The sequence below is a fragment of the Balaenoptera borealis genome (genome assembly GCF_965194805.1).
Source record: "Balaenoptera borealis genome assembly, chromosome: 2".
NCBI classification, from domain to species: domain Eukaryota; kingdom Metazoa; phylum Chordata; class Mammalia; order Artiodactyla; family Balaenopteridae; genus Balaenoptera; species Balaenoptera borealis.
Genome location: NC_138867.1, coordinates 56,969,629 through 56,980,577, shown reverse-complemented (window position 1 = coordinate 56,980,577; position 10,949 = coordinate 56,969,629).

Below are 10,949 nucleotides of genomic sequence, written 5' to 3'. Positions count from 1 at the left end.
TAACTTATTTATTTATTTTTGGCTGTTTTGGGTCTTCGTTTCTGTGCGAGGGCTTTCTCCAGTTGTGGCGAGCGGGGGCCACTCTTCATCGCCACATGCGGGTATCTCACTGTCGCGGCCTCTCCCGTTGCGGAGCACAGGCTCCAGATGCACAGGCTCAGTAGTTGTGGCGCACGGGCTTAGTTGCTCCGTGGCATGTGGGATCTTCCCAGACCAGGGCTCGAACCCATGTTCCCTGCATTGGCAGGCAGATTCTTAACCACTGAGCCACCAGGGAAGCCCGGGGCCTGTTTTTTCTCCTGTTTAGAACGGAGGGTGTTCCTTGATCTGGTGCTAGAGGCTGGTGCTGTGGTGGGCGTTGAGAGATGCAAGGGTTAGGAGCTAACGGAGTCTCTACAGTTTGTCAAATTGAAATATAAATTGCTTTGAGAATAAAGCTTTCTTCCAAAAAGATAGCAAGGTTCTAAAGTTTTGTGGCTAATGAAGTCGAAGAAAGACTCCTCAGCAACTAATTAGATACGGATCTTCCTCAACTTACAGTGGGGTTATGTTGAAAATATCGTTTGTTGAAAATGCATTTTCAACAGCACAGCTTAGCCTAGCCTACCTCAAAGGCGCTCAGAACACTTAACATTAGCCTGTAGTCGGGCAAAATCTTCTAATCTCTCTTATAATAAAGTGTTAAATAGCTCATGTAATTTATTGAATACTGCACTGAAAGTGAAGAACAAAATGGGCTTATGGGTACAGCATGGTTGTAAGTGTATTGATTGTGATCAGGGGCTGACTGGGCACTGAGCTTGCTTCCACTGCCCAGCATCACTAGAGAGCATCGGGCCGTATATCTCTAGCCCCGGAAGAGATCAAAATTCAAAACTCCCAATACAGTTTCTACTGAATGGTGTATCTCTTGCTCACCATCGTAAAGTTGAAAAATCCTAAGTCGTGGACCGTTTGTGCTTAAAATGTGGTAAGTCAGTATAACTACATTTAAACATGTAAAAATTAGATTTTTAAGTTCTCAGAGAGGAACTATTGGAAATGACTGTGCTGGAAATATGCTAACTTAATTATGGTAAATCCATTGAATGGATTAGTATGTGGATGTTAAAAGAATCCATGTATACAGATCCATGTATACAGATATGGAATGTCTTTCAAAAAAATCGATATGGAAAAAAGAATCCATATGAGACTTCCCTGGTGGTCCAGTGGTTAACACTCCATGCTCCCAATGCAGGGGGACCGGGTTTGATCCCTGGTCAGGGAACTAGATCCCACACACTGCAACGAAGATCCCGAGTGCGCAGCCAAATAAACAAACAAATAAATATATATATATTTTAAAAAAAAGCAAAAAATCAATAAATATAAAAGTCAAAGTAAGGGATGGTGAATGAGTGCCTTGAGTCAGGATTTCTGAAAGCAGAGACAGACAGGGATTCCTGGGCTTTTAGGGGGGATTGCTCCCAGGGGCACGAGGGATGGGGTAGTACAGGGGAAAAAACTAAAGGGATGGTCTTTTTTAAAAAAAAAATAAACAAACAAACAAATAAATTTATTTTTGGCTGCATTGGGTCTTTGTTGCTGTGCACGGGTTTTCTCTAGTTGCGGCGAGCAGGGGCTACTCTTCGTTGTGGTGCGCAGGCTTCTCATTGTGGTGGCTTCTCTTGTTGCGGAGCACGGGCTCTAGGCAAGCGGGCTTCAGTAGTTGTGGCACATGGGCTCAGTAGTTGTGGCTCGTGGGCTCTAGAGCGCAGGCTCAGTAGTTGTGGCGCACGGGCTTAGTTGCTCCGCGGCATGTGGGATCTTCCCGGACCAGGGCTCGAACCCATGTCTCCTGCATTGGCAGGCGGATTCTTAACCACTGCACCACCAGGGAAGCCCTAAGAGGATGGTCTTAATGGATATCATCTTTAGCCTGATCCCACGTGGAGCTCTGGAGCTTGGATTGCACTAGGAGTCAGCCAACCATTGGTACCCCGGTGTTGGCTGGGCATGCCACAGTGTGGGTGTGGGGAGGACGATTCCCTGTAGAAGGGGACAGCTGTGAACCATTAACCGCCAACACTCACAGCAGCCGGAAAATGGATGCACTGGCTGTACAGGGGATCTGGGCAGAGCTCCAGCAGCACCCACTGCAGAAGGCCCAATGCCATTTGTGGGAAAGGATAGATACGGACATGTACATGATTGCACATGCACAAGAACCGTAAGAGCAGAGGCTCTTATCCTAGAGCCCAGGGATCCCCAAGGCCTTCCTGGGTAGAATCATATTTCAATGTAATTGGTTTCCTTTGTAATCCTCTGTACTTCATTTTACCTACTTTCAAACATTATTCTGAGAAGGGCATCCATAATCTTCAGCAGAGAGCTAAGGGGTCCACGGTACACACACAAATAAAGAGATTCAGGAAGGGGGCAACAGTATTTGCCTTCTTGAAGTGACAGAGAGGCAGATACTAGGGAGCTGGGGTCAGGAATGGGAGAGAGATTTCCCATTCCTTGTATCCCTTTTTGTATTGATACTATTGGAATTTTTGCTGTGTGTGTGTATCATATTTTAATAAGATAAGAGGAAACAGAAAATGTATTTTAAAAATTTACCTACCACTCCAAAGAATTGGGGAAGAAAAGAGGAAGAGCAGATATGGGGGAAAGTATCCCTCAAATGAACCCAATTTATTCTGGGTTCTCTTTTTACTCTCATTTCCTGGGTTGTTTTTTCTGTTTTATACCATTTCTCTGATTGCTTGCTTTCCTCTTCAAAAAGTCCTTCCTTTATCTCTAATGCCTGCATTTGATCTTGAGCTGTTTTTGTGCACTTGATGGAACCTTGCATAGTTATCCTTTACTAATTTTTACTCAACTCCTAATCAAATGACAACTAAAATGTAAAATCATTTCTTAGCATCTATGCATATATTTACAGAAGAGACTAGTCTGCACGATATTTTCATGGGTCAAAAGCATGCTTTTAGATGAAAATATTTCTGTAAGGAGAAAAAATTGGGGGATTGTTTCAAACTCAAGATTCTTTGAGGTTTTCAATCAGGACAGATTTAAGGCCATTAGATGTCTCCTTTTCACAATACATTTCCCAAATCTCAAGATTTACTAAATTCTACCTCTCAGTATTTTAAAATGAATGTGCACTCTCCACCACTTTTGTTGCCGAGGGAGCTCACATCTGCCCTGGAAAACCTTCCCGTGGAGCATGTTGGCAGAGATAAATGACTGAGAGTATAACGGATTCTGTAATAATAATGCAATTTGGCTAAAGGGTGACATCATCTTTTTACTGTCATATCTGCCATTCTAAGTAGCAGTAAGTTCAGCCTAGCTAGAGAATGAATTACAAGGAGAGAACACTGGCAAAGTGGGATAAAACATAAAAAATGGAAAATAAAATTAAAAAGAAGGTAGCTTTGAATATATCCAGTCCATAGATATTTTCTTCTTATGTAAGGTTTTGATTTAATTACCACATCATAATTTGCCATCATTTTGGATTATGTGGAAAGATGCAAAGCTTCTTTCCTAATGGCTGGCTTGCTGTATATACATGGGTACCACCAGAGTATAAAGAGGGACACTGGAATTGATTTTAGTCTTTAAAGGGCGCATTTAAATCCTGGTAGATAAAATGCCTTTATCAGTTCAATCCACTCACTGTGAGTCCACATGCCTCACTGGTAACACTTGAAGGAGGGTTTGCTGGGTTTTATTTGGATACCGAGAGAAGAATGTCACCATCCTTCATGCTGGTGAACCCCAGACACAGTTTTCTTCTGGGGAGAAGCAGTATGTGATTGTGTATTGGTTCTTTGGGGGACAGAGTCAGTATTAACTCATTGCTTTTTTTTTCCTTTTTAATAAACAGCTTTATTGAGATAGAATTCACATACCAAAATATTGTTTCTATTTGCTAATTTTTAAAATCTCCCTGTCATCTAATATCTCCTTGTCTTCTAATATCTCTCTGTCTTCTAATGTTCACAGGCATCACATGAATTTCTGCAAAGGCATTGATGATGGCTTTGAGGAATAAATATTGCAGATGGATCAAATCAAAGAATCAAATTTCAAAGCTGGATTAAGAGTCGTGGAAAAAAAAGAGAAGCAGAAATGAGGGAAAAAGAGAAGTACAAAAGTAAAATGAGCAGTTGATTATTGAAAAGAAAATCTTCTGCTGTTTGAATAAAGACCAAAGGGCTTTCATTGTCAGTTTCCCACATGGCTATGTCTTTTTTGAGCAGCACGTCCCAAGATCAAGAAACCAGAAAGAACTTAAACTTTAACTAATTAGCAGTAGTGAAAATTTACTAAACATCAGCAACAAATTTACTAGGCAATTTCATTTCCAAAGCATGTTGGCATATATCACAGGTAAAATGTTTTCAGAAACATCATTTTTAACATAGGATCTTATTTGCAGAAGCTATTTTCATGGCCTAGGGAACAAACGGTTCATTGAAACAGAACTTTGCTGATCTGGTTTCAAAGAATTCTATGATATGAAAAATTCTGTGGAACAGATGGGATCAGAAGTCCCTGAACAGAGAACAGGCATATTTGGTAATGAAAATGTTCTTTTGGTATAGCATTATGTTTTATGTTCAAAAGTATTAGTATGCGAGGAACTCAGGCAGGAGCAGAAAAGAACAATTAGGAATAATACTTTATAGGTGAATAGGCTTTATGCTTCCCAAAATACTCAGACCCCACCAAAGCCCAGTAGCAGGTACTATCCTCCTTTTATTGGTGAAAAACATGCTTCTAAGAAAGATGTATGCCACAACTACTGAAGACCACGCTCCTAGAGCCCGTGCTCTGCAACAAGAGAAGCCACCGCAATGAGAAGCCCACACACCGCAACGAAGAGTAGCCCCCGCTCACCACAACTAGAGAAAGCCCGTGTGTAGCAATGAAGACCCAATGTAGCCAAAAATAAATAAATAAAGTTAAAAAAAAGAAGGATGTGTTATAAGTGACAGAAAATCCAACTTAAACTGGCTTAAACAGTAAAAGGTATGTCTTTGTGTGTGTGTGTGTGTGTGTGAGTGTGTTTTGGCTCACAGAATTGAAAAGTCCAGTAAAGCAACTATACTCCAATAAAAATTAATAAAAAAAAAGAAAGAGAAGTCCAGAACAGGAACTAGATTTTAGTGTGTCATGAAAGAGATGTTCAGTTGATACCATCCAATTTACCAACATTGGTATACCAACATACCAATGTTCAGTTGTTGACATCCAATGTCAAGGGTCCAATTTCTCTTGACAGTTCCCAGTTCTTTTTCTCTAATATGCTGTTTTCTTCTCAGATGTGGTTTCCCTGTGAGGTGGCAAGATGGCTGTTAACAGCTCTAAGCTTATACTCTCAGCTCTCTAAATCCAGTTGGCCAAAAGAGAGTTTCTCTTTCTCACAGTCCCAGTAAAAGTCTAGACATTGTGTCTCACTGGCTCTGATTGCATCACATGTCCATTCCTTAGCCAGTCACTGTGGCCATGTAATAGGGAAGAACAGATCTGACTCCACATTGGTTCTGTTTCTTTTACTTTAACCTTTGTATTCTATTGCTTTTGCTACTAGTTAAGAATGTTGCCTATAGCCTAAAATATACAGGATAACCCATTCTCAAGGCTCTGACCTTTAAAGGTATAACTCTCTTCCATTCATACACAGATAAAAAGTTGCAGAACAGAGAATAATATTTGTCTTGTTATCACTAATCATTAGAGAAATGCAAATCAAAACTACAATGAGGTATCACCTCACACTGGTAAGAATGGCCATCATGAAAAAGTCTGCAAACAATAAATGCTGGAGAGGGTGTGGAGAAAAGGGAACCCTCTTGCACTGTTGGTGGGAATGTAAATTGATACAGCCACTCTGGAGAACAGTATGGAGGTTCCTTAAAAAACTAAAAATAGAACTACCGTATGACCCAGCAATCCCACTACTGGGCATATATCCTGAGAAAACCATAGTTCAAAAAGAGTCAGGTACCACAGTGTTCATTGCAGCACTATTTACAGTTGCCAGGACATGGAAGCAACCTAAGTGTCCATTGACAGACGAATGGATAAAGAAGATGTGGCACATATACACAATGGAATATTACTCAGCCATAAAAATAAACGAAATTGAGTTATTGGTAGTGAGGTGGATGGACTTAGAGTCTGTCATACAGAGTGAAGTAAGTCAGAAAGAGAAAAACGAATACCATATGCTAACACATATATATGGAATCTAAAAAAAAAAATGGTTCTGATGAACCTAGAGGCAGGACAGGAATAAAGATGGACTTGAGAATGGACTTGAGGACACGGGGAGGGGGAAGGGTAAGCTGGGACGAAGTGAGAGAGCAGCATTGACATATATACACTACCAAATGTAAAACAGATAGCTAGTGGGAAGCAGCCGCATAGCACAGGGAGATCAGCTCGGTGCTTTGTGACCACCTAGAGGGGTGGGATAGGGAGGGTGGGAGGGAGGGAGACACAAGAGGGAGGAGATATGGGGATATATGTATACGTATAACTGATTCACTTTGTTATACAGCAGAAACTAACACACCATTGTAAAGCAACTATATAGTATAAAAGAAGCCTGAATTCTAACTCAGGTGTGATGGTTCTTTGGAACACTAGTCCACCGTGTTCTCGGTCTGCTGGCTTTCCAAACAAAGTGGCTATTCCTTGTCCCAACAACTCGTCTCTTGATTTATTGGCCTGTCGTGTGGCGAGCAGTATGGGCTTGGACTCAGTGACAGCCAGAAGGATATGGTCCTCGGATTAGCCAGCCTCGAGACAATAACTCATGGACTTAATTCATGGGGAGGGGGCAGAGATGGCTCTCCACAGGTGAAGGGGGGCATTCCCTTTCCTCTCCTCATTTTACTGAGATATAATTTATATGTAACAATTACCGAGTTTTGTGTCTCCTGTGCAGTCTGTTAAACAGCTTCAAAGAGATATCATTCACATCATTTTCTCTGTGAATGGTGCCCCTTAGAGTTGTGCAACTTAGAGAGCAGGCTGACTTAATGTTAATCTGATATTCACATGATTTTTTTTTTGTTTTGCAACCAGAGTCTAGACTTTTTTAGGGTAAGGGTTATATATATATTTTTTTTTTTTTAAAGATTTAGTGATTGATTGATTGCTATGTTGGGTCTTCGTTTCTGTGCGAGGGCTTTCTCTAGCTGCGGCAAGTGGGGGCCACTCTTCATTGCGGTGCGCGGGCCTCTCACTATCGCGGCCTCTCTTGTTGCGGAGCACAGGCTCCAGACGCGCAGGCTCAGCAGTTGTGGCTCACGGGCCCAGTTGCTCCACGGCATGTGGGATCTTCCCAGACCAGGGCTCGAACCCGTGTCCCCTGCATTGGCAGGCAGATTCTCAACCACTGCGCCACCAGGGAAGCCCCCAAGGGTTATATTTTGATATATTTTGTGTCCTTATACACAGTGTTTAACGTGCTGATTTTCCCTTAATCAAAATTCAGGAAATACTTAATTGAGTTATTGAAATAGCTTTCCTGGTGAGATTATTAAATTAACTTGTACACTGTTATGGGAGCAGCTGGAAACTGTTTCCTTATCCATCACAATGAGGGACTGGAGAGGAGGATGGAGAATCCATTTAAAAAAAATAAATCTATTTATTTATTTTATTTTTGGCGGCATTGGGTCTTCGTTGCTGCACTCGGGCTTTCTCTAGTTGCGGTGAGCGGGGGCTACTCTCTTCGTTGCAGTGCACGGGCTTCTCTTTGTGGTGGCTTCTCTTGTTGTGCAGCACGGGTTTCAGGCGTGTGGGTTTCAGTAGTTGTGGCTCGCGGGCTCCAGAGCGCAGGCTTAGCAGTTGTGGCGCATGGACTTAGTTGCTCTGCGACAAGTGGGATCCTCCCGGCCCAGGGCTTGAACCTGTGTCCCCTGCGTTGGCAGGCAGATTCTTAACCACTGTGCCACCAGGGAAGCCCTGGAGAATCCATTTTTATAAAGCTCTCCAGGTGGTTCTCTTCAGAGCATTTAAAAATTTTTGTCTCAGTATTTCAGCACGTGAATATCAGGAAGCAGGTTGACTGACATAAAACTCTTCAATGTACCACAAATAGCCAGGAAGTGATATTAAAGTCAAGGCCCATTAGAAATCTCTGTAGAATACAATACAACTATACAAACTCAAAAAGAACAAAATCAATAAGAATTAAAATGGAAGAGAAAGAGTTTGGTTAAATCATTATGTTTAGGTTAGGTAACCGAGATTCGCTGCATGAAAAATGGCTCCAGAACTGAGCGGCTTAAAACGACAATTGTTTATTATCTCTACTTGTATGGGTTGCCTGGGCTAAGCTGGGTGTTTTCTCAGCTCCACATGATGTAACAGCAGTCATTCATGCAGCTGCATTCACCTGAGAGCTTGGCTGGGGCTGGAACCTCTGAGATGGCCTCTTGTGGTTGAAAGCCTCTCTCCTTGTGCTGTCTCATCATTCAGTAATCTAGCCCTAACTTCGTTACAGCATGATACCTGGCTTCTCAGAGAAGGAAGCAGAAGCTGCCAGTTCTCTTAACTGGGCTTAGATGTCCCAGGATGTTACTTCTGCTACATCTATTGGACAAGTGACAGGGCCAGCCCAGATTCTAGGGAGAGGAGGAGGGGAAACGGACTCCACCCCTCAATGTAAGGAGTGGGTACAGGGAGGGGAGACATTGTTGGTGGCTGTATTTGGGTACTGTCTACCATACATACTCATAGTCACGTCTGGCATACACAGTAAGGGGTGGATATACCTTTGGGACATCTAAACTTAAGTCTAAAAACAACTACAGGGGAATTCCCTGGTGGTCCAGTGGTTAGGGCTCAGAGCTTTCCCTACCATGGGCCTGGGTTCGATCCCTGGTTGGGGAACTAAGATCCCGCAAGCCGCACAGCATGGCCAAAAATAAATAAATAAATAAATAAATAAATAAAAATAGGGGCTTCCCTGGTGGCACAGTGGTTGAGAGTCTGTCTGCCAATGCAGGGGACACGGGTTTGAGCCCTGGTCTGGGAAGATCCCACATGCCACGGAGCAACTAGGCCCGTGAGCCACAATTACTGAGCCTGTGCGTCTGGAGCTTGTGCTCCGCAACGAGAGGCCGCGAATAGTGAGAGGCCCGCGCACCGCGATGAAGAGTGGCCCCCGCTTGCCGCAACTGGAGAAAGCCCTTGCATAGAAACGAAGACCCAACACGGCCAAAAATAAATAAATAAATAAATAAATAAATAAATGGATCATCACGTTTAAAAAAAAAAATAAAATGAATAAATTAAAAAAAAATAAAAACAACTACAGGATCCATACAAGAGAATATTATTCAGCAATAAAGAGGGATGGAATACTGATACATGCTACAACATGGATAAAAACCTCAAAAACATCATGTTAAATGAAAGAAGCCAGACACAAAGACCACATATTGTATGATTATATACATATGGATGATTCCATTTATATGAAATGTCCAGAAAAGGCAACTCTAAGGAGACAAAAAGTAGATCAGTGGTTGTCTGGGGCTGGAGGTGAGAATGGGGATTAATTATCAATGGGCATGAGAAGTCTTACTGGGGTGATAAAAATGCTCTAAAACTAGATTATGATGAGGGTTACACAATTCAGTAACTTTACTAAAAATCATTGAATTGTACACTTAGGGGGAGTGAATCTCATGATATATAAATTATATTTCAATAAAATTGTTGAGGAAATCCAGGATGGTGGCCTTTAATTCAAGAGACATATTCCTGAAGGCTTTGCACAATTCAAATCTTCACAATTTAAGGCTAATTTTCCCACAGGAATAAGTATACAGTGGAGGGATTGTATTTTCAAAGTGTGAACCCTCACACATATTGAGGCCTAGTTTTGCTTTGAACTGCTTTTTGTTTTCTTGGTCTTCTGTCTTTTACACAATTCTCTCTTCTAAATTCACAATAGGGCATATTGAGGTTGGTATCTCGACTGCCTCCATAGCTTTTAAAAAAATTTTATTTATTTATTTTCGGCTGCATTGGGTCTTCGTTGTGGTGCGCGGACTTCTCATTGCGGTGGCTTCTGTTGTGGAGCACGGGCTCTAGGCACGCGGGCTTCAGTAGTTGTGGCTCGTCGGCTCTAGAGCGCAGGCTCAGTAGTTGTGGCGCACAGGCTGAGTTGCTCTGCGGCACGTGGGACCTTCCCGGACCAGGGCTCGAACCCGTGTCCCCTGCATTGGCAGGTGGATTCTTAACCACTGGGCCACCAGGGAAGCCCCCTCCATAGCTTTTTATCACATCTAACTTCTAGTCCCAAGCTACTGATTTTCCAGTGTGGTTTTCAGTAGTAGAGCAATCACTTAAATGAACCCCTGGATGACACTGTTATTCCAAAGATTTTAATCTTAACAACTGTCAAATTTAAAATGAGATCACAATGGCTACTGAAAACACTGGTGGAAGTTTAGATGTACATGCATAATAGTGCCAGGTGGTCAAAGAGGGCAGGTATTTCTGACAAGCAGTTAAAGTGACACCTTCCTATGGCATTAATAAAAGCACAGTGTGCAAGTCACCCAGCCTGCCCATCTTGAAATTTTGCACGTTTTGACAAATTTTTACATTTAAGGAGATTCATATTGTTTTAAATTTTGCTCACAAAGGAAGACTTTATTATTGTTTGTGTATCTGCACTATTTGAAATAATTCAAATCCACATGAGATGCAAATACACCGTTACAGAGTTGGTGACAGTGAGATCTTGCCAGCCCGGCCTTCCCCTTCCCCCCATTATTGGGATGGGAAAACCTCAACATTCAGCATGTGCATTCCAGGTGGCTCATGAGCCCTTAGTATTTGCTTCTATTCAATTTGTAAGGAGTTTGTGTTCTATGAATGTGCCTTAAGTTTCAGGATAGACTCAATAATCCTAAATA